The 24,174-nt window shown below is 49.2% G+C and overlaps 1 long non-coding RNA gene across 3 annotated transcripts; it reads right to left on the minus strand.

Annotated features, from left to right (window-relative positions):
• Nucleotides 1-366: 366 nt before the first annotated feature.
• Nucleotides 367-17,964, minus strand: LOC138423183 (uncharacterized). 3 transcript variants are annotated; one of them, XR_011250162.1, is made up of 4 exons: nt 17,712-17,964; nt 10,941-11,098; nt 9,596-9,728; nt 367-2,858 (listed from the first exon to the last, which is right to left on the minus strand). It is a non-coding gene; the product is annotated as an uncharacterized lncRNA (long non-coding RNA). The 3 variants fall into 3 exon arrangements; XR_011250161.1 differs by lacking the exon at nt 367-2,858 and adding an exon at nt 8,610-9,119 and having other exon boundaries at nt 17,712-17,937; XR_011250160.1 differs by lacking the exon at nt 367-2,858 and having other exon boundaries at nt 9,239-9,728; nt 17,712-17,937.
• Between the last annotated feature and the right edge of the window lie 6,210 nt (nt 17,965-24,174).

The following is a 24,174-nucleotide window of genomic DNA, read 5'->3' on the forward strand; positions in this document are numbered from 1 at the left end:
ACGACCTATCCCCCTGCTCCCCACCCCCTAGCCCCTGCCCAAACATCTTAGGTGGGACCCACACACAAAAGAGACAGAAGCAAAGCTGTTCTGGCTGAAAGGGTCGGGGAGCCCAGAGCCCACCTGCTCAGCCTCACTAGGACAAGTAGGGGTGCTCTGCCCTGGAGAATGATGGGAGCCCACTCAGTCTTTCAAACCACGCTGCGAGGCCAGTGTCATCACTGCGCAGAACGGGAAGCGGAGGTTCCGAGAGGACGCGGGGCCCCGGAGCAGGAGCCATGTCAGTCTCCCGGGGGCTTGTTCTTCATGTGGTTTTCCTGGGTGCACCTCCCTGGGCACAGGATGTCTGTCTGGGAGGCTCGTGCCTTGTTTTGTCTAATTATCTGTCATTTTATTTTAAATATAACTGTACATTATGTTTTATTTCATATTATGTCTTCCTGTTCTGATCACGTTATTTTTATCACAAACAACCTAGAGCCGCCTCCTGTGCCTGCCTGGAGTCACCTCCTGTGCCAGCTTGGAACACCAGGAGTGGGGTTGGGACAGGCCCCCTCCCCACCAGCTCCCCCAGCCTCTTAACAGCTCATCCACTCATTGACTGGAAAGACCATCAGGGCCTGCCCCTGGGCCCCCAGGATGGGAGTAGGTAGATTTAGTCACTAAGTCGTGTACAACTCTTGCAACCCCATGGGCTGTAGCCCACCACGCTCCTCTGGTCCATGGGATTTCCCAGGTAAGAATGCTGGAGTGGGTTGCCATTTCCTTCTCCAGAATCTTCCCGACCCACAGTCTCCTGCATTGCAGGCAGACTCTTTACCAACTGAGCCTCCAGGGATGGGTATAAAATAAAATAACAACAAAAAAATGTTTTCAGTCGTGCCATGCCGCTTGTGAGACCTTAGTTTCTAAGAACGAGGGCCGTGGCAGTGAAAGCGCTAAGTCCTAAGCACTGGACCACCAGGGAATTCCCAAGATAAAATACAAATTCCCCAAGTATTTAAATGTGTGTGCAGCCAATCAAACAGACGCCACAACACGAAGCAGGACTCTAGCGTCCCCCAGGAGGCCGGGCTGGAAGCCAGTCGGCCTGGGGCTTTGCACGCGCACAGACAGAGGGAAGGGACGCAGACTCCAGCACCCAGGAAATGCCCCTCTGCTTTTGCTGGGGTCTTCATGAGCTGCCTCAAAGGGAGGCCCAGAGGCCCTGACCCCCTCAGCCTCCCTTCTCCAAATTGTTAGACCTGGAATCCCACACATCACGTTCCCCTGGGGCTGCAAGTCCATCTCACTCCACACAGAAGAGGAAGTGGCCTGGCCCCTGCCTGGGAGCCCCGTCTGATCGCCTGCTGGGCGGGCGGCCTCCCACACTGGTTTCACCTGTGACGCAGGAGGAGGGTCTTTGAATTTCTTCTCGCCATGAGGCTGACCTGGCCAAGCCGTGGAGAATGTCAATTACCCTCCTTGCTCCCAGGCTGCATGACGCTCTCCCCTGCGTGAGTCAATGCCCCTCATTTCTCTTCTTGCCCCCACCCGCTCCTGGCTCTTTTGAGCATTTTCTGCACAGACGAATCCCCCTGCCTTTGGGTCTTCACTTGATATTTCCAGAGAGAAGAGAGGAAGGGAGGAGTGGGGGGAGAGATGAACGCACACACTTAGTCATTCAGTCGTGTCCAACTCTTTCGACCCCATGGACTGTAGTCTGCCAGGCTCCTCTGTCCATGGGATTCTCCCCTTTCCTTCTCCAGGGCATCTTCCCAACCCAGGGATTGAACCCAGGACTCCCCCATTGCAGGCAGACTCTTTACCAACTGAGCCACCAGGGAAGCCCAGGGATGAAGGAAGGAAGGAACCAAGTAGGGTAAAGCCCCACCCTCAGCTCGGTGCCCAGGCTCAGATGGGAGGCACCTCTCTATTAGGGGAGGGGTGGCAGCCTGGCAGCAGAAGCTGGGCCTTAGAAGACACTCAGCAGGCGTTTGCCAGAAGCTTCCATCACGTCTGGGGTGGCCCCTCCTGCAGCCTAGACGTGCAAGCGGACGGGGAGAGGTGCAAGGCTGGGAGCTGCTGGCTTCAGCACAGCCCCACCGCAGTCTCACACCCCATTTCCTTCCGTCCTCTTTGAACAAGCCCGTGAGAAGCTGCTGGGGATCCCCAGGTGCCACTTGTGGGGCTGAGAAAGTTCTGGTTTGGGGTCAGCCGCCTACTGCCTCCTGGATGTTCTTAGTAAGCCTCTTCCTCTCCCAGAACCATCCAGAACTGTGCTGTCCCTATGCAGGTACCAGGCCAGTCTGAGCTGAGCTGAGCTGTAAGTGCAAAACACACCCTGGGAAGTAATGACAATTGTTCAGTTGCTCAGTCGTGTCCGATTCCTTGCAACCCTGTGGACTGCAGCACGCCAGGCTTCCCTATCCTTCACCATCTCCCAGAGTTTGCACAAACTTCTGTCCATTGAGTTGGTGATGCCATCCAACCATCTCTTCCTCTGTCGTCCCATTCTCCCGCCTTCAATCTTTCCCAGCATTGAGATCTTTTCCAATGAGTTCATCCTTCGCAACAGGTGGCCAAAGTATTGGAGTTTCAGCTTCAGCATCAGTCCGTCCAGTGAATATTCAGGACTGATTTCCTTTAGGATTGACTGGTTTGATTTCCTTGCAGTCCGAGGGATTCTCAAGAGTCTTCTCCAGCACCATAATACAAAAACATCAAGTCTTTGGTCTTTCTTTATGGTTCAACTCTCACATCCATACATGACTACTGGAAAAACCATAGCTTTGACTGTACAGACCTTTGTTGGCAAAGTGATGTCCAGGTTTGTCATAGCTTTCCTTCCAAGGAACAAGTGTCTTTTAATTTTGTGGCTGTGGGGGAAAAATGCAGAGTATCTCATTAGTAAATTTTATACTGATTGCATGTCGAAATGATGCTTCAGATGTGTCAGTTAAATCAAATATATATATATCACCCATTTCATTTTACTTTTTTAGTGTGGCTACTAGAACACCAACCAGTCCATCCTAAAGGAGATCAGTCCTAGGTGTTCATTGGAAGGACTGATGTTGAAGCTGAAACTCCAATACTTTGGCCACCTGATGTGAAGAACTGACTCATTTGAAAAGATCCTGATGCTGGGAAAGATTGAGGGCAGGAGGAGAAGGGGATGACAGAGGATGAGATGGCTGGATGGCATCACCAACTCAATGGACGTGAGTCTGGGTAAATTCCAGGAGTTGGTAACGGACAGGGAGGCCTGGCGTGCAGCAGTCCATGGGGTCGCAAAGAGTCGGACATGACTGAGTGACTGAACTGAGCTGAACTGAACTAGAACATTTTAACTTATATGTGGGGACTTCCCTGGTGGTCCAATGGTTAAGAAATCAGCCTCCCGATGCAGGAGACACAGATTTGATCCTTGGTTGGGGAACTAAGATCCCACATGTGTACCGCAATTCCTGAGCCTGCGTGCTGCAGGCCGACGCAGCCAAATAAATAAACAAAAGGTACATATGTGGCTGTCATTCTTTTTGTATTGGAGGGCGCTGTTCTGGAGAGTTCTAAGGCCTTGAGTGCTATATGAGTGTGATACCACCCCCTATACACACACACAGTAAGGAGGCTCTTGACCTTGTTTTCTGGTTGACTGATGAGCTAAGGAAGCATGATATTAAGGTGGGGAGGGCCGGGCTGCCTGGGGAAACAGGCGCTTCAGGAGGATCTTGCTTAGCTAGGATGGGGAGGGGCTACTTGCCTTGCTCTCTTTGGGTCTCCCAGAGCCTGCCTGGGAAAGCCAGTGAGGATTGGAGCTGATTGGATCCAGTTCTCAGAGTTTGCCTTCCCCAGAACCCCGACTCTGCAGAAACAGGGTCAATGTCGATGACTTAACCTTCCGGTGGAGGTCCCTGACAAGGTCACTTCCTTCCTCAGCTTCCAGAGCTGAGATGCCGCCAGCAGCTCCAGCAGGTGCACCCTGTCCGGCCCAGGCCTGGCCAGTGCCAGTCTCACAGGGGCTGGAGGTGGTCACCACCCATCAGCCCTAGACTCTTCATCCCTGAGGAGGCTCAGCTTGACAGATGCACTCCCCCAGGTCACAGTGACCCAAGGGTGGCTGCAGGAAGTGGAGCTGCCCCTGGTGAAAAGCCCAGGATGGGGGTCAGGGAATCTGGGTGTGGGGCAGCGGGGCAGAGCCTCTGGGAATGGGGCTGGCTAGGGAGAGGGCCCTGGCTCTCCCTCAGGTCAGGACAGGCCCCTCTGAGCTGGTCACTGGGGCTCCAGGCCTCCACCTACGAGCTGGCCACAGTCTGTCCTTCTCACGCAAATTTACCACAAGGCTGTGGTCCTCTCCACCTTTTGAACCAGGAATATCAAACTTCCAATAGGCTGGGTGGAACCGCTAACAGGGTGGTCACCCCTCTCCCCATACCCACACCCCCCACCCCCAGGATCTCCCCTGCTGGACCCAGCCCTCCATTCTGTTCCCACCGTGCTATTTCAGCTCAGCTCACCCCTGTACTGGTGGCTCAGACAGACAGCAAAGAATCTGCCTGCAATGCAGGAGACCCAGGTTCAATCCCTGGGTCAGGAAGATCCCCCGAAGAAGGGAATGGCAACGTGCCTGGAGAATCCCATGAACAGAGGAGCCTGGTAGGCTACAGTCTACAGGGTCACAAGAGTCAGACATGACTGAGCGACTTTCTCCTTCACAACTGTACCTTTGTCCCCCGACCTTCCACAGCCCTCATCCATCCCAAGCCTCCCAGCTCTCCCACCGTCCCTCCTCCCTACATCCCCTGTGAGCTCTCCATCCCCCACCCCTCCACCAGACAGTCTTCTCAAAATGAGGCTCTGCCCAAGACCCAGCCCAACGTTCCCTCCTGAGGCACCTCCTTTGAATTCCAGGATGCTCCCCGGCCCCCACCCTCCTTGGTTGGCCTACAGGGAGTCTCGGTGCCAATTAGGAGAAGGTGCCTCCTGTGGTTGCAGGGGAGGGACGTGACGGAAGTGGGGGTGTGGCCCTCCACCCCGCCCTCCAGCGGGTACAACACTGCCTGCCATCTGACCTTCACTCTCCGGACGTGCCCCTCTGACCGTGAGCTCTGGGTGCACTGCTGGTCCACAGGTGCTGGTCACCGCTGCTTCCAGGAAGAAGCGTCCACCGGATGACGCAGTAGAATCGGGGATGTGCAGGCATTTGTGTGTTGACCAGTCTGGGAGGCCTGCTGTGTGACCAGGACGAAGAGAGAAGTGGGGAAGGAGCGGGGCCCGTGGAAAACGGGGACAGGTGGGCAGCCGCCTAGAGGTCCTGAGAGCTCTGTTGAGACTGTGCAGAGCTGAGGGCAGTGGCCACTTAGATACAGATAAGTCAGAGACCCTGTTGGTTTCCTAGGGCTGCTGTGGCCACTGCTGAGCGCTGTGATGATGGACTGGACCTTGTCCCCTGAAGTTCATCTGGTGAAGCCCTCACCCCAGGAGTTCAGGAACTGTGATGACAGAGCCTTTAAAGAGGTGTGCATGCTCAGCCCCTCGGTCATGTCCGACTCTTCACAACTGCATGGACTGTAGCCCACCAGGCTCTTCTATCCATGGGATTATACCAGCAAGAATACTGGAGTGGGTTGCCATTTCTTCCTCCAGGGGATCTTCCTGACCCAGGGATTGAACCGTCGTCTCCTCTGGCTCCTGCATTGGCAGGCAGATTCTTTACCACTGAGCCACCTGGGAAGCCCCTTTAAAGAGGGAATTAAGGTTCAGTGAGGCCCCGTGGGTGGACCCTCATCCGTGTGCCTGGTGTCCTAATAACTAGGGGAGATTTGACCCATGAAGAGATAGCAGGGATGCTGAGTGCAAAGAGGAGACAATGGGAAGACACGGAGAGAGGATGGCCGTCTACAAGCCAAGGAGAAAGGTCCTGGGAGAGCCCAGCCTTGCCAACACCTTGATCTGGGCCTTCCAGTCTCCAGAACTTCAAGAAATATGTGCTGCTTAAGCCCCCCAGGCAATGGCATTTTGTTATGGGAACCCGAGCACACTAACACAGGGGCTTAGAATAGAAACGCATCGTCCACAGCTCTGGATGTCAGAACTCCGGAATCAAGGTGTCAGCAGGGCTCCGGCGCAGGCGCCTCTGCCAGCTGCTGGTGCTTCCTCAGCTGTGGCAGCAGGACTCCAGTCTGCCTGTGGCGTGCGTCTGTATTCAGACCTCTTCTTAAAAAGACCTTGGTCATGTCAGATCAGGGCCCACCCTAACGGCCCCACCTTAACTTAGTTACCTTTGAAAAGACCCTGTTCTAAATAAGGTTACATTCTGAGGCCCTGGAGGTTAAGGCTTTGGCCTGGGAATTTGTGGAGACACAGATCAACCTGTTAAGGACTGAACTATGCCCCCCCAAATTCATATGCTGAATGCCTAAGCCCCATGTGACTCTGTTTGGAGTTGACCATGTACAGAGGTAATTAAGGACACGTGAGGCCACGAGATGTGCGTGCTTAGTCGCTACAGGCGTGTCCGACTCTTTGCGACCCCGTGGACTGTCACCCACCAGGCTCCTCTGTCCATGGGATTGCCCAGGCAAGAATCCTGGGATGGGTTGCCATTTCCTTCCCCAGAGGATCCTCCTGACCCAGGGATCGAACCCCCGTCTCCTGCATTACATAAGAGAAAGGCCCTAATCTAAGACACAGAGACCTCTTACTCGCCTGTCTGTCTGTCTCTCTTTTCACACACACTCAGAAAAAGGCTCTGTGAGGACAGAGCAGGAAGGCAGTGTCTCCAAACCAGAAACCAGCCCTGGCAGCACCTTGACCTCGGATTTCCGCCCTCCAGAACCGTGAGAAAATAAAATTTCGCTCTTTAAGCCGTTCATCCTGTGGTTTTTTTTTTTTTCTTTTTATGGCAGCCCAAGCAGACTAAAACAGAGCCCATAACAAAGCCTTGTCTATTACAAGGCTTGTCTGTTACAAGTCACAGGAACTCAAATTAAACCACTTTAAACAAAAAGAAAAGGTCTTAGGTTGATAACTCAACAGACCGAGACCCAGGCACTACAGGACTCCAGAGTTTTCTCTCTGGCCGTTTCCTTCTTTGCCGATTTCTGCATCTGCCTCACCTGGCTCCACTCTCCCCAAGGAGGCTCTGTCTGGGGCAATTCCTCACTAGCATGGGGGGCCGTGGCCATGCCAGGCCAGCTCTCTGCCCGCCTTGGCATCTTCTGTGGAAAAAAGTACCTCCTGCAGGAGGTCAAGGTGCTGAGGGGCTCAGTGGCCAAGACCACACTCGGGGTGGGGGTAGGCATCTCAAAAAAAAACGAACCCCGAAGTGATCACAGAACTGTGTTTTCAGATTGTGGTGCTTTTGAACTGTGCTGTTGGAGAAGACTCTTGAGAGTCCCTTGGACTGCAAGGAGATCAAACCAGTCAATCCTAAAGGAAATTAACCCTGAATATTCATTGGAAGGACTGATGCTAAAGCTGAAGCTCCAGTACTTCGGCTACCTGATACAAAGAGCTGACTCATTGGAAAAGACTCTGATGCTGGGAAAGACTGAAGGCGGGAGAAGGGGCCAACAGAGGATGAGATGGTTGGATGGCATCTCTGACTAAAGACGTGAGTTTGAGCAAGCTCCAGGAGATAGTGAAGAACAGGGAAAGCTGGCGTGCTGCAGTCCATGAGGCTGCAAAGAGTCGGACTCGACTTAGTGACTGATTTGAACAACATGTAATCACAAAGGGACCTGGGAGCCAACTGAAAGAGCGCCTAAGGGCCCAAACTGGAACAAATTGAGCAAGAAAATAAATAACCTAGTCTTAGATTATAACCCCAAGTAGAACATAAAGATGCATGAGTCCATAGTCATAGAAATAAATGATGGAATAAATAAATAAATAAATGTGAGGAAAGGGACGAATCTCTCACACAGAAGGATTCTAGATAATTTACGTAGCTGCTCTGCCCTCGAGGAGATGGGCACAGCTCCCTCCTCCTCAGGGGTCAGCTTCACAGTGACTTCCTTCCAGAGACACCAGTGTGGGAAGCAGAAGATAACTTTTTTTTTTTTTTTTTGGTCAGGAGAAACCTGACCAACATTATCGCAGTCAGGTTATAAATGTCCACGTCAACTGGGATGTTGACAGCAAGTGCCCTCGGTACAATGTGATCGAAATGAAATTTTACCTCTGTAGTCATCCCTCCCAAATCCCATAACCCCGGTGTAATCACAAGAAAAACATCTCTCAAATCCTGGTTGACATCTTATGAAACACTCCACCGAGTCATCCTCAAATATCAAGGTCGTACAAACAAGGAAAGTCTAAGAAACTGACACAGCCAGGGGAACTCAGGTTGCCGTGACAACTGAACGCGATGTGGTGTCCTGGGAGGGATCTTGGAATGCAGAAAAGCAAGGGAATCTGAATAAAGTATGCAACTTTGTGAAAAATAATATGCCAGTATAGATTCAATTATTGTGATAAATGTACCCCGCTGATGTCAGGTGTGAAGAATAAGAGACACCAAGTAGAGTGACCAGTGCTCTCTGGATGATCTTCATAATAACTCTGAAGCTGTCCTCAAATAAAAGGGTGATTTAAAAGTTTAAATAATAGGGGGACCAGTGAGATTCTGTGAGGGTTAATTTTATGTGTCACCATGATTGGCCATGAGGTACCCAGACCAAACAGCCTTTCCGATGTGTCTAGGAGGGTGTTTCTGGATAAGATTACCACTTGAATCAGTGGACTCTGTCAAGGCAATGTCCCTCGCCAGTGGGAGGCGGGCATCATACAATCCACAAAAATGACCCAAGAGCTTCCCCGTGTGCCCTGAAGGAGACGGTCATCTGCAGAGCTGCCGGGCTGGAACCGCTGACAGTCAAACAGTTCATCCTGTGATTAGCTGAATTACAACGCAAATTGAACTCTCAGCCTCCAAGGGCAGCTCCTGCCAAAGTCCGGACAGTAAAACCGCGCGGCACACCGAAAATTAACACGACGTTGTTAACCAAATACGTGCCTGAGCGTGCGCATGCTCAGTTGCGTCTGACTCTCTGTGACCCTGTAGACTATAGCCCGCCACGTTTCTCTATCCATGGGATTTTCCAGGCAAGAATTCTGGAATGGGCTGCCATTTCCTCCTCCAGAGGATCTTCCCTGACCCAGGGATTGAACCCGTGACTCCTGCAGCTCTTACCTGGGCAGGCGGATTCTTTATCACAGAACCATCTGGAAAGCCCCAGTGTAAAGTAAAATGTTTCCAAACCAAAACAAAAAACTTGTTAATATTAAATGTAGAGCTTGAGATACATAATTGCTTTAGATGACAATTGGAGATCATTATATACATTAACGTATTTTGATAGTGCACACTGTTTTAGTAAATAAAGATACATTTGGGCTTCCCCGATGGCTCAGCGGTAAACAATACACCTGCAAGGCAGCTGACACAGGAGATGCAGCGTCCATCCCTGGGTTGGGAAGATCCCCTGGAGAAGGAAATGGCAACCCACTCCAGTATTCTTGCCTGGAGAATCCCATGGACAGAGGAGCCTGGCGGGCTACAGTCCAAAGGTTCACAAAGAGTCGGACACGGCTGAGCCACAGAACACACATTTCTTTTGGCTGCGCTGGGTGTTGGCTGCCGTGTGCAGGCTTTCTCGAGTTGCAGCGAGCAGAGGCTACTCTCTAGTTGCAGTGTACCGGCTTCTCATCGCAGTGGCTTCTCCAGTTGCAGAGCGCGGTCTCTAGGAACAAGGGATCAGCAAACAGGCTTAGTCCCTCCGAGGCAGATGAAATCTTCCCTGACCAGGGATGGAACCCATGCTCCCCGCATTGGCAGGCGGAGTCTTAACCACTGGGGGACCAAGGAAGTCCCAAAAAAGTAATAAAGTGGAGGTGTTGACCGTGGGGCATGAGGATGTGAGGAGAGACCCTGATGAACTGGGAACACGGAGCCTCAGATTCTGGTGGTCTTCTCTCCCAGTAGCAGGGTCTGTCTACCTTGCAGGGCGGTTGGCCTCTCCAGGGTAGGAACCCAACTTTCTACCTCGGTCTGCGGAGATGAAAACTGCTGGCTTCCTGAGGCAGGTGTCACGCAGGACAAGGCTAACTCTCCTCAGGACCCATCTCATCACCCCTCTTTGCTTCTAGACCTATTTTTTGTTGCTGTTAATCTCTCAGTCATATCGACCCCATGGACCCCTGCTAGGCTCCTCTGTCCACGGGATTCTCCAGATAAGCATACTAGAGTGGGTTGCCACGCCCTCCTCCAGGGGATCTTCCCCACCCAGGGATCGAACCCAGGTCTCTCTCATTGCCAGCAAGATTCTTTACCATCTGAACCACCAGGTAAGCCCGTTACTAGAATCTAGTCCCAGGAGGACCCTAAACTGAAGTACAAAGCATGACTCAGGAAGGGGGAGCCTGTTTGCAAGAGAACTATGTGAGTTTCCTACCTCACAGACGGAAACCAGGAGGCATGTGTGGGAATCGATATTAGGGGTATGGGGTATGGGGGAAGAAACATAGGTTGGTTAGGCTGACTTTTTTGACGTGGACTCACTCTGCAGAAATTCTATATTCATAGAGCACCTTGGAAAGTTAGAAAGGGCTCGGATGGCTCCAACATGGACCCAAAGGTCGTCCAACCTGAGTGAACTGCACCATTCCTTGCCTGAATGTACAGAGAGGGGCTCAAAGGCCTAGGGAGACTGGGAGGTTAGAGTGGCTTTATCACTGAAGATCCACTCACCTGCAGTGGGAGGGTCCAGAAGGCACCTTTCACCAAGACTGTGAGGAGTCATTTGTTGACGGGAGTCCAGCCGTCCCAGCTGGACTCTGTGATTGCCCTACTCTGTAGATCAGACCTCTGATCTACAGAGGGGTCACTGAGGTGGGAAATCCAAATGCAAGAGGAGGATTGGGCCGTGGGACTCCAGGGGCCAAGTGGCACTCACCCACGAAAGGCAGGAGGTGGTGGACGCAGAGTCAAAGCCGCGGTGAGGATGGTCTGACTCGTGCAGACCTCCGGGCGATGATCCTGGAGAATCCAGCTTATCATGAACTAGCTGCTTTTTCTGATGCACTGCATATATCCAGCCAAGAGATTTGAAATCTAGTTTTGTGGAAAACATAAACAGGTTTTGTGAGGGCAAACTCTTGACTGCAGAATTAATACCTAGAGTCATGACATCCTTTCTTCTTGGAATATCTTCAATTTGCCTTCCATGATAATGTCTATGATAAACAGAAAATGAGTTGTTGAGTTATTATAGCCTCTTAAAGAAAAATTTCTCCTTTCAGCTGAAAATTTCTCCTTTCAGCTGTCTCAATTTCAGACCATATACTGTAATAAGAAGTAAAGCCTTTGGTCTTTTACTTGTGTAAAAACTCTATGGAGGCATGGGTCAGCAGTGGGCTGCCCTGGGGACGGGGCCACTGGCAGCAGCAGTCTTGGGAGGTGCAGGGATCGTGATGTTTCTAGAAGGGAAACAGGCAGGAAGCCTGCTCAGTTCTTACTTGGTCTCTATAAACAGAGCATTTCTGGGTCAAGGGAACACATGACTGAGCGCAGAGTCAGACTTGGGGCAGTTTACAGAGCCGGGACCCCTGAATGAAGGGGAGGCCAGGTCCCAGCACATTACTGACATGTTTCAGGTTAGGTTTTCTCCTTCCTTCCTTCCATCCCTAGACCGCTGCACCCTGGGGAAAAGGGGAAAATTGGACCTTTTGACGCTACTGGACACTGGTTCTGGCTACTGGACTGATTCCAGGAGACCCCAGATGTCACCATGGCTCTCCAGTCAGACTAGGGTTTATGGAGGTCAGGTGGTCAATGGAGCTTTAGCTCCAGTCTGTCTCACAGTGGGTCCCCAAGCCCGTCTTGTGGTCGTTTCCCATTCGGTGCATAATTGGAAAACACACTTTCAGCGGCAGGCAGAGGTCCACACTGGTTCTCTGATCCGTGGAGTAACGGCTCTGACGGTGAGAAGGGCCAAGTGGAAGCCCCTAGAACATACTCTACCCAGGACAGTAGTGAACCCTGGAGGGATGCGGAGATGTATGCCATCATCAAAGACCTGAATGATGCCGGCCGGCAATGCCCACCGCATCCCAGTTAGCTCATCTATTTGGCCTGTGCGAAGGCAGGTGGATCTTGAGAATGACCGAGAGTTGTCATTGGCTTAACCAGGTTGTAACTCCAATCACAGCTGCTGCACCAGATGTGGCGTCCTTGCTTGAGCAAACTGACACTTCCCCTGGCACCTGGCATGCAGCTACTGCTCTGGCAAACGTCTTTCTCCTCATCTCTGTCCATGAGGCTTAGCAGAAGCCAGATGCCATCAGCTGGCAAGACCATGCACACCACACTGCCCTGCCTCGGGGGTGAATCAGCTCTCTCACATCGGCCGTCGTTTAGTTCACAGGGACCTCAGCTGCTCTTCCGTCCACAGGCATCACCCTGGTCCAGTATACTGATGACATTATGCCGACTGAGGGGCTTCCTCGGTGCTGCTAGTGGACCAGAGTGTGTCTGGAAAGCAAGAGGTACCTTAGAGGGTCTCTGAGTTTAGTGTTTACAAAAAACTGAAATGGCCCCCATCCAGGCAGGACCACCAGTGGCCCAGACCCTTCAGGAATGAAGGTTTGGTCACCCCACCATATAAAGAACCACAACTAGCTAAGGGGTTTACAGAAGGCAAAGAGATAAAAGAACAGGTCCTGGAAGTAGGTCATTGTAAATACCAGCTGTGATCACATGACCCATTACAGAAACAAGGAGTGTTATTGTGACCAGTACTTCCTCCCTATTTTGCTGTGAATATGTGTGTGTTTTCTTCCCTCTCTTATTCCCTTATCATATAAGATATATTGACTTCGTATCACAGTAGTTAAATATTGTTCATTTTACATCAGAGTATGTTCGTAACAGGACACTGAGGAAAGAGGATACATCAGTTAAGGACCTTACCTCCACTTCTAGGGAAAGAGTTAGTGTTTTTCTGTTGTACACAGGATAGTTATATTGTTAGGCAGAATTATGACCTTGTTCTAACTTATCTGGAGATAAAGTAGGGTTTTAGGAGGTTCCTGTGGTGCCAGGTTGACAAAGAATGGACTTGTGATGGTTAATTCTGGGTCAACTTGACTGGTGCAAAAGGTGCCCAGATTAAACATCATTTCCAAGCATGTATGTGAAGGTGTTTCTGGATGAGATTGGTATTTGAATCAGTGGACTTGGTAGAGAAGTTGCCCTCGATGTAAAAACTCTATGGAGTTTACATCATTCAGTCTATTGAAGGCCTGAATAGAAGAGAAGGTGGGTGGAGGAGGGGTTTCCCCCCTTTTTTTCCCCTGCTTCACTGTTGATTCCTGCCATCTCCTGCCCTCAGGCTGGGATCGGCTTCCTGGTTCTCAGGTGTTCAGACTCAGACTGAGCTGCACCACCAGCTCTCCTGGGCCTCCAGCACATTGTGGGATTCCCCAGCCTCCAAAACTGAGTGAGCCAAGTCCTTATGAGAAATCCCCTTTCACGTACTCAAATATCCTATTGGCTCTGTGTCTCTGGAGAACACTAATACAGCTCCTTAAAGGAACACTGGATGCGCAGGCACTGTGCCTGCGCACAATCTTAAATCTCACATCAAAACACATTCTGAGTCCTGGATGGGCATAAGATTCAAATACATATGAATATGTATAATATATTATATATATATATATTATCTGTGTATTTTAACAAAGCTAGAAAGTACAACTAAGAAAGTTGTGGTAGATATTTGTATAATCTTACAATAAAGTTTTCCTGAATATCAGTTTTAAGGGCAAAACCCATAAAAGATATCTCTTACTACACAAAATTTAACCTGTGCATAGGGCTGATAGGCACATGAAAAGATGCTCAACATCACTAATTATTAGAGAAACACAAATCAAAACTATAATGAGGCATACCTCACGCCAGTCAGAGTGACCCTCATCAAAAAGTCTACAAAAACAAGTTCTGTAAAGGGTGTGGATAAAAAGGAGCCCTCCCGCACAGTTGGGGGAATGTGAGTTGGTGCAGCCATCATGGACCACAGTGTGGAGTTTTCTCAGAAAACGAAAAACAGAGCTACCACATGATTCAAAAAGAGACACGCACCCGGTATGTCCATAACAGCTCTATTCACAATGGCTAAGACACAGAAACAAGCCAACTGTCCATCAACAGAGGAACGGATAAAGAAGACGTAACTGAATCCTACTCAGGCAACGACACCCCACTCCAGCACTCGTGCCTGGAAAATCCCATGGGCGGAGGAGCCTGGTGGGCTGCAGTCCAGGGGTCGCTAGGAGTCGGACGCGACTGAGCAACTTCACTTTCACTTTTCACTTTTATGCACTGGAGAAGGAAATGGCAACCCACTCCAGTGTTCTTGCCTGGAGAATCCCAGGGACAGGGGAGCCTGGTGGGCTGCCGTCTATGGGGTCGCACAGAGTCGGACACCACTGAAGTCACTCAGCAGCAGCCGCAGCCATAAAAAAGCATGGAATACTGCCATCTGTACGACACGGATGAGCCTAGAGCTTATCATACTAAGTGAAGTAAGTCAGAAATAGAAGGACAACTATCATATGCAATCACTTATTTGCAGAATCTGAAATGTGCCGCCGACAAACCTGTCTACAAAGCAGAAACAGATCACAGACACCGAGAACAGGCTTGTGGTTGCCAAGGGGGTGAGAGTGGGGGAGGGGTGGACTGGGAGTTTGGGGTTAGAACATGCAAACTATTATATAGAGAATGGATAAAAAAACATGGTCCTACTGTGTGTCACAGGGAACTATAGTCAATATCCTGGGATAAATCAGAATGGAAAAGAACATAAAAGAGCACATATGTGTATATATATGTAGGTAGATAGATAGATATCTGAGTCAGTTTGCTACACAGCAGAAATCAACATAATGTTGTAACTCAGCTAAACTTCAATAAAAAATTTATGTAACCTTTGTGTGGCTAATAAGAAAAAATAATATACATACTAATAAAAAACAAATAATTATCTCATATATGTTGCATTCCAGTTACTGTTATAAGCATGTTGTTAACTCATACAATCCTCATAACAAGCCTAGAGAGTGTTAATATTTCCCCCAATTATAGATGAAAAGGGCTTCCCAGGCAGCGCTAGTGGTAAAGAACCCACCTGCCAACACAGGAGATAACAAGAGATGTGAGTTTGATCCCTGGGTCAGGAAGATTCCTTGGGAGTAGGAAATAGCACCCCATGCCAGTATTCTTGCCTGGAAAATTCCATGGGCAGAGGAGCCTGGGGGGCTGCAAAGAGTCTATGGGGCTGCAAAGAGTCAGACACAGCTGAGCGAATACTCAACCACAGATGAAAAACAAAGGCTCCGGTAGATAAAGGATGAACCCAGAGTTACACAGTTAGGAGGTGGTAGGGCAGTGTGACCAAGTCTTAACCACAAAAGAGACACATATCACAGACCGGGAAGCCTGAGAACATTTTGTGAAACACACAGAAAGCAAAGATGAATATCTTTATGATGGTAACACACGTAGGCACTCTCATCAATAGAGAAAGGAAAAAACACAAACACCTTAATAGAAAAACAAGCAAACGAAGCAATTCAAAAATGCAATCCACAAAGGAAGTAATTCAGTCAATGCCTATAAAAAAGATTCAACCCCACCGGTTATCAAAGTGGCAAATTCATATGGGCACCTTTCCACCTTATCAAACTGACTCTTTCGAATTCATCCCTGTGGGGTGTGGATTGCCAGTTGGGTTCTCTGAGATGGAGTTAGGGACTGGCCTTGGGATTGATACCTGTGGATGGGAAGGGAGGGCAGCGCAGGACAAAGGGAAGGAGAGACTGCAATGCAGACCAGGTGGCGGCTCCCAAGGGGTGTGCGTGAACTGCCCGTGGGGTGTGCGTGAACTGGGATTGTCCCCAGAGAGTAGTCCTGAGTTGGGTGGAGTCAGCCGACCTTATAACCCCAGCAGCTGGGATGACAGTTCTTCCAGGAAGAGGCATTTGGGTGACTCATCACAAAAAACAGTAAAATTCATATTAAAGGTTGGTTAAAAAATACAGCCCACTTCTCCAGACCCCATGAGAGTGGTGCAAAGGCAGCTGTCCATCATTCTTTTAGGACCTCCATGCCTCCCTCCCTCGCCTCCAGGCTCTGCTCTCACATCCCCCTCATGCCATCTGGTTTGGAGACCACCAGACCCCGTGAGCAGTGGTCTGCTGCTGGAAGGTTGGTACCAGCTTGCAAGAGTCAATTGTTCCATTTTTAGGCATGTTGCAAGCTAGTTGTTAAACCACTTATAACTTGAAACAAGACGTGGTAAGGATATTTACACCATGGAAATGGGCTATTGCTACAAATCAAGCCAAAAGAGAGTATTTTCATCCCTATTCTCCTGATTCTCCAAAGAAGCCCAGAACTCCTAGGTCGTCTCGTAGGAGTGTGGTCCTGGCAAGGTTAAGGTCCAGAGGGCCCAGTGAGAGGAGTGGAGGAGGGATGGAAGATGGGTTTAGGTTAGGAGATGAGCAGAATCTGATGGCGAGTATCTCTCCCATGCAAGTTCTCCCCATGTTCTTGGTCTGTGTCCAGAAAGACCTGCTCTTGGTAGCATCCTTATTAACAATAAAATGCTATTTATTTTATTGTTATAAACAATAACAATATTGTTTATTGTTATTTAAAAATGACAAAAATTTTTGTTACACAAAAAAACAAAAAAAATGTTTTGTATTTACTTTCAGGTTATCATCCCTGCAGAGAAGGGAATGGCACCCCACTCCAGTACTCTTGCCTGGAAAATCCCAGGGACAGGGGAGCCTGGTGGGCTGCCATCTATGGGGTCGCACAGAGTCGAACATGACTGAAGCAACTTAGCAGCAGCAGCAGTGTCCATGTGACATGTTGATATCAGCATACATTGTGAAATGGTTACTATAATCAAGCTAACATCTTACATAGTTTTGGGTGTGCATGTGATGAGAACATTTGAGATCTACTCTCTTAGCAAATTTCCAGTATGCAATATAGTATTATTAACTAAGTCAGACTTACTCGTCATGCATAACCGAAACTTGATTTGTCCAATATGTCCCTATTTACCCCGACTCCTCAGCCCCTGAAAACCACCATTTACTCTCTGCTTCTATGAGTTGAGCTTGTTTAGTTTCCACAAAGAAGCGAGTTATTGCAGTATTTGTCTCTCTATGCTTGGCTTTTTTCGCTTAGCATGTATACACATATACATACATATGTACATATTTGTATATATTGTTTTACTCTCTAAGTCATGTTCACATCTTTTGTGACCCCATGGACCATAGCCCACCAGGCTCCTCTGTCCATGGAACTTCCCAGGCAAGAATACTGGAGTGAGTTGCCATTTCCTTCCCCAGGGGATCTTCCTGACACAGATCAAACCTGCAGCTCCTGCTTCGGCAGGTGGATTCTTTACCATTTGAGCCACCTGGGAAGCATTTTTTTTTTGGGGGGGAAGCATTTTTTTACAGTGACTGTACCGATTTATGTTTCCACCAACAACGCATGCCAACAACTTTCATATCTGCTGAGCTCTACACGTCATTAATTCTTCTTCCTGATTTTCAGTTGCCCCTCCCCCAGCCGAGGCCCTGGCTTCCTTCCTCCCCGACTGGGGTTCCACAAGCTGTCGCTGCAGCTCCCGCCTTACCTCGGGCAGGTTTTCAGCTCCCTCGCCGCCCTCTCACGTTACTGTATTTGCCTGGGAAAACTTGAACTTGGTTAAACCATGGCAGCGCCTGTTAAGCTGAAGGAGGATGAAGGGAAACTTGCAAACATGGTGACTGGTCTCACTTTAATTCCCGCACATCGATCTCGAATTCGCCCTTCGTGCAGGCTGGCGAGCCTGTCTACTCCCTTCTCCCCAAAGCCCCGACAGCTCCTTCCTCATTTCAAGACACTGCGTCCCGCTGATGAGCTTGTTTCCCTTTTTCACTGAGAAAGGGAAACCATCCAGGAACATCAACACAGCCCCTTCCACAGCTGCCCAGCTGCCTGCCCTACGGCACCCCGGCTGTGCCCTAAGGCCAACCCCCACCCCACTTAGGTACCAGCTCCTCAGTCTTCAGCAACTTCCCACCCGCCCTCATTCCCCTCTCTATTGGATGACTCCCACTATTTCCCATTGAAACAAACAAGAAAACAGACTCATCGATCCTCATTCCATTTCCCTCCTCCTTTCAGTAAGACTTGGAAAGTATTGATTTTTGCTATTTCCTATTTCTCTTCTCCCATTTTCTCTTGAACCCATTTTAAGACGGTAGAGCATCTGCCTGCAATGCGGGAGATCCGGGTTCAATCCCTGGGTCGGGAAGATCTCCTGGAGAAGGAAATGGCAACCCACTCCAGTATTCTTGCTTGGAAAATCCCATGGATGGAGGAGCCTGGTGGGCTACAGTCCATGGGGTCGCAAAGAGTCAGACACGACTGAGCGACTTCACTTTCACTTCATCTCTTACCACCGCAGGAAACCGCTCCAGTGGCTCCTCTATTTCACCTGGGATGAAAACTAAGTCCTTACAATGGCCAACAAGACCCCGCGTGATCCCTGCGTGAGCTGCTCTCCTGCCATCATTGCCCCTCAGCAGCCACTCTTCCAAGGAGCAGCCACGCCAACTATTTTGCGGCTCAGATCAGGGAGAACCTGGAGAATATATGTGGACCACAGAAGCAAGAGAGTTCCAGAAAAACATCTATTTCCGCTTTATTGACTATGCCAAAGCCTTTGACTGTGTGGATCACAATAAACTGTGGAAAATTCTGAAAGAGATGGGAATACCAGACCACCTGACCTGCCTCTTGAGAAACCTGTTTGCAGATCAGGAAGCAACAGTTAGAACTGGACATGGAACAACAGACTGGTTCCAAATAGGCAAAGGAGTACATCAAGGCTGTAAATTGTCACCCTGCTTATTTAACTTATATGCAGAACACATCATGAGAAACGCTGGACTGGAAGAAACACAAGCTGGAATCAAGATTGCCAGGAGAAATATCAATAACCTCAGACATGCAGATGACACCACCCTTATGGCAGAAAGTGAAGAGGAGCTAAAAAGCCTCTTGATGAAAGTGAAAGAGGAGAGTGAAAAAGTTGGCTTAAAGCTCAACATTCAGAAAACGAAGATCATGGCATCCGGTCCCATCACATCATGGGAAATAGATGGGGAAACAGTGGAAACAGTGTCAGACTTTATTTTTGGGGGCTCCAAAATCACTACAGATGGTGATTGCAGCCATGAAATTAAAAGATGCTTACTCCTTGGAAGAACAGTTATGACCAACCTAGATAGTATATTCAAAAGCAGACACATTACTTTGCCAACAAAGGTCCATCTAGTCAAGGCTATGGTTTTTCCAGTGGGAGTTGGACTGTGAAGAAGGCTGAGCATCAAAGAATTGATGCCTTTGAACTGTGGTGTTGGAGAAGACTCTTGAGAGTCCCTTGGACTGCAAGGAGATCCAACCAGTCCATCCTAAAGGAGATCAGTCCTGGGTGTTCATTAGAAGGACTGATGCTGAGGCTGAAAGTCCAATACTTTGGCCACATCATGCGAAGAGTTGACTCATTGGAAAAGACTCTGATGCTGGGAGGGATTGGGGGCAGGAGGAGAAGGGGATGACAGAGGATGAGACGGCTGGATGGCATCACCGACTCTATGGACATGAGTCTGGGTGAACTCCGGGAGTTGGTGATGGACAGGGAGGCCTGGCGTACTGCAGTTCATGGGGTCTCAAACCCTCAGACATGACTAAGCAACTGAACTGAACTGACTGACAGGACCCCTTCCTCCTGGCTACCAACAGGACCCAGAAATCCTACAGCTCTTCCCCCATATACTAGAGGCAGTCTTAAGAAGTCAAAGATGAGAGCAGGAAGATACCTAGTTGGTCAAGCATTTCAGCCTAAGAACAATGAGTTTCTCAAAAAAAGAAAAAAAAAACTGTTTGCATTAAAATCATTAGACTAAGGTTACTAGAATGGATTCCTGCTTTTCCCCCTTCTTATTACCCAGCAGATGGTATCTCTCTAGAACAATCAGATTAATCAAGTAGGAAAATAAAGAAGCTCTGCTTTCTTTGCACATCTGATGTACCGAGAGTGGTTTTCTGACCCTGCTACATGCACACAAACACACAGAAAAAAAGGTGACAAAACTCAGACCAAAACATTCCCAGCGCCTGTGGATGAGAGGACACTGGGAGTGATGAAGATTTTCTTCTTTAGGTTTCTGTTATTTTCTGATTCTTTTTCATTGAGTGTGAACTCATTTTATAATTGGAAGAGTACTTTCAACTTCAAAAGAAGATGAAAACTTCCACTCATAGACAAGATGGAGTAATAGAGAATGGATTTATCCTCCTACTTGAAACAACCAAAATAAACTGGACCGAATATAAGAAATGAGAGTTCTCAACGCACTGGATATCAGGAAACAGAACAGACTAATCTTTGAGAATGTGAAGACAAATGAAGTGAACCCCATAGATACCCTAGAATTCTGCACCCCCCAAAATAGGTTTTTAATAAAAGCAAAATAAAGACGATTTCAGACATACACACATGCCTAACGTATTTACTAGCAGATCTTTACTATAGGACATGGTAAAGGAAGTCATTTATACAGAAGGAAAATGGCATCAGGTAAAAATTAAAAATATGGATTTACGGAAAGAAATGAAGAGCACTGGGAATGTCAACTACGTGGGTTTGCCATTTTTCCTTACTATTTAGACTTTTTTAAGTATAATGTATCATCTACACAAAGTCAAAACGATGTGTTGTAGGATTTTATAATATGTAAATAAAATGTGTGGGGGTTTCCCTGGTGGCTCCACCTGCCAAGGCAGAGACAAGGGTTCGAGCCCTGATCTGGAAAGATCTCACAAGCTGTGGAACGACTAAGCCCGTGAGCCACAACTACTGAGCCTGTGCTCCAGAGCCTGGAAGCCGTGGCTTCTGGAGCCTGAGCACCCAGAGTCGGTGCTCGGCAACAAGAGAAGCCACCGCAGAGAGAAGCTCACGCACCGCAGCAGAGAGGAGCCCCCACTCGCCGAAGCTCGAGAAAGCCCGAGCAGCAACGAAGATGCATCACAGCCAGAAATAAATAAAACAAAATTATATTTTAAAAAAAAACAAGTAAATAAAATGGCTGCCCCAACGGCTCAGTGGTAAAGAATCTGTCTGCAATGCAGGAGACTTAAGTTCAATCCCTGGGTCAGGAAGATCTCTGGAGAAGGGAATGGCAACCCACTCCAGTATTCTGGCCTGGAAAATCCCATGGACAGAGGAGCCTGGTGGGCTACAGTCCACGCGGTCACAAACAGTCAAATACAAGACTGAACAACTAATGCACACTCCAGTATTCCTGCCAGGATAATCCCATGGACAGAGGAGCATGGCCAGCTGCAGTCCATAGGGTTGCAGAGTTGGATACTACTGAGCAATTGAGCATGCATGCACTTAGACACTGGATGGTTCCAAGAAATAAAAGATCAAATATCTTGAAAAACAAAGCAGCTGTCTCAAAAAGGAATAGATAACCTGAATAGGTTTATCTATTATCTCATTACCTTAACCTATTAAAGAAATACATTTGTAGTGAAAATTTTTTCCTCAGGGAAAGCTCCAGGCTCATACGTCTTCACTGGTGAATTCTACTAAACATTTAAGAAAGAAATAATACTCATTCTACTGAGACTCTTTCAGAACATTGAAAAAGAGTATTTCCCAACTCATATGAGACCAGCATTACCTCGATACGAAAACCGCGGTTTGTTTTTTAAAGGAAGGAAAGAAGAAAGCAAAGGAAGAACAGGATAGATCATTGTTTCTCATGCATATGGACACCAAAACTCAAACAAAATCGCAGTAGCAGACGGAACCAGTGACATACAAGCAGGATGGTCCATCGTGACCAGGTGGGGCTGATCCCAGGAAACATTGTTATTGATAAATGCAGCAAATTGGATGAATCTCAGAATCATGATGTGAGTGATAGAAAGCAGATGCAAAATGGGCGCACCCTGCACGATTTCATTTGTATGGGAATCGAGGACACGTGTGTAACATACAGTCACAGGAAGCAGCCCAGCGCACCCTGCTCGATTTTATTTGTATGGGAATCGAGGACGTGTGTATAACATACAGTCACGGGAAGCAGCCCAGCTGTTGCCTGGGAGGGGAGGGGGTTTTGGGGAAGCAGGACGGGGGGCTCCAAACAGACACAGGAAACTCTAGGGGCGCCCGGTCTGCCTGATCTGGATGAGAGCGAAGATTTCGCGGGTGGGTGTCTCTGTCAGAACTTCCCGAATTGTACACCTTAGTTACGTGCAGTTAACATCAGTCCGTTGTGTGCCCAGTCACTGCAGTCGCGTCCGACTCTTTGCCACCCTGGACTGTAGCCCACCAGGCTCCTCTGTCCATGGGATTCTCCAGGCAAGAATACTGGAGTGGGCTGCCATGCCTTCCTCCAGGGGATCTTCCCGACCCAGGGATCGAATCCGCGCCTCCTGTGTCTCCTGCATTGCAGGCAGATTCTTTACCACTGAGCCACCAGGGAAGCCCCTTGTTTTAACAATCCCCCCAAAAAGATTCTAACACCCACAAATGTTTGCCAGCCCCTTGCGTGGGTCTGCAGTGTTGTTCCCTGCCTGCAGTGTGGAAATAAACTCTCCCCCAGGGGTGGCTCAAAGGAGGAGCCGGAGGAGGGCAATGTTCAACGATAAAAGGAAGAATTGCTTTCCCGGAGGCATCTCAGGCAGGAATCACAGGCCAGGGGTGTGGACACTGGGGAAAGCATGGGAGGAAGATGGGTTTCCGGGAACCGTTGGTGCCCAGCGGGTACCAGACAGCCTCAGCCAGACCAGATGGAGCCGGTTTCTACTTTCAGAAGGAAGAGAAGGCCTCCTGTTGATAGCAGAGCCATGAGGCTTTCCCTGCCTTTCTCAAATGCTTTCGAGTGGCAGGAGGAGGCAATAAGAGGCTGGAAGGAGTGCCCTGTGCCCACCTACGCGAGCAAAAGATGGCAGCCTGGGAGAGATGGCAGGAGAGCAGGATGGACTTGGGGGCTTCCCCAGCGGCTCAGCCGTAAAGAATCCACCTCAATGCAGGAGACGCAGGTTTAATCCCTGGGTCAGGAAGATCCCCTGGAGATGAAAATGGCAACCCACCCCAGGGTTCTTGCCTGGAGAATCCTGTGGACAGAGGAGCCTGGCAGGCTACAGTCCATGGGGTCTCAAAGAGTCAGACACAACTGCAGTGACTTAGCACACACAGACAGGAGGGAGTCGACCGCAGATGTCAGCGACCAGCTGGAGGACCCCCACGACGGGGCAGGTGCCAGGATACTCTGCTGTTCTGGCAGCCGCTAGCCACCTTGCAGCAGAGAAGCTGGGAGCAGAGTCCAGCTCTCACTGCCGTTTCCTACAGACCCGACTCCTTGGAAAGTGCCGGGTCCCGAGCTTGGACGTGGTCTGCTGTTGCCCAGGACACAGGAAGACTGGTGTGTCACAGAAATACCTCGGACTTTGCACGGACAGCCAGGGCTTTAGATTGCAACGTCATCATTTACAGGCTCAAAGGAAGCTAAACAGTTTACCTCTGGGACCCCTGGTTCACATGGGCCGGCCCAGGGCCTTGGACCTCACCTTGTGTTCTAACGTGTATTCTTTCCCTTCCAGGATCCACCCTAGCCTGAAAGCTTCAGGACTCAAAACTGGATGCACCCCTGAGAGGTGCCTGGGTCTATGGCATGGGGACAGTCATTACTATCTCGCAGGGTTGTTCTAAGGATTTAATGAGGTTGTGAGCAAGGGCCTTGCACCCAGAGGGCAGCTGAGCCTGGCTGTGTGGTGTCGTTACCAGAGCGCCTTGCATCACCCCTGACCACAAGGATATGACTCATTCAAATTGCTCTCTAAAACTTAGGGCTCCGGAGAGAAACTCATGTTGCCAGTACATCTTGGCAGCTTTTGGAAGCACACCATTTCAATATTTAGACATTGTGGTTTTCTGATTGGTGCTAGGATGAAAATAATAAAAACTCAACCTGCAAACAGAGAAGAATAGAAATCAGCAGACTTATTATTTCACAGATTGTTCCTCCTAGGTA

Source organism: Ovis canadensis, chromosome 18 (genome assembly GCF_042477335.2).
Source record: "Ovis canadensis isolate MfBH-ARS-UI-01 breed Bighorn chromosome 18, ARS-UI_OviCan_v2, whole genome shotgun sequence".
Classification (NCBI taxonomy): domain Eukaryota; kingdom Metazoa; phylum Chordata; class Mammalia; order Artiodactyla; family Bovidae; genus Ovis; species Ovis canadensis.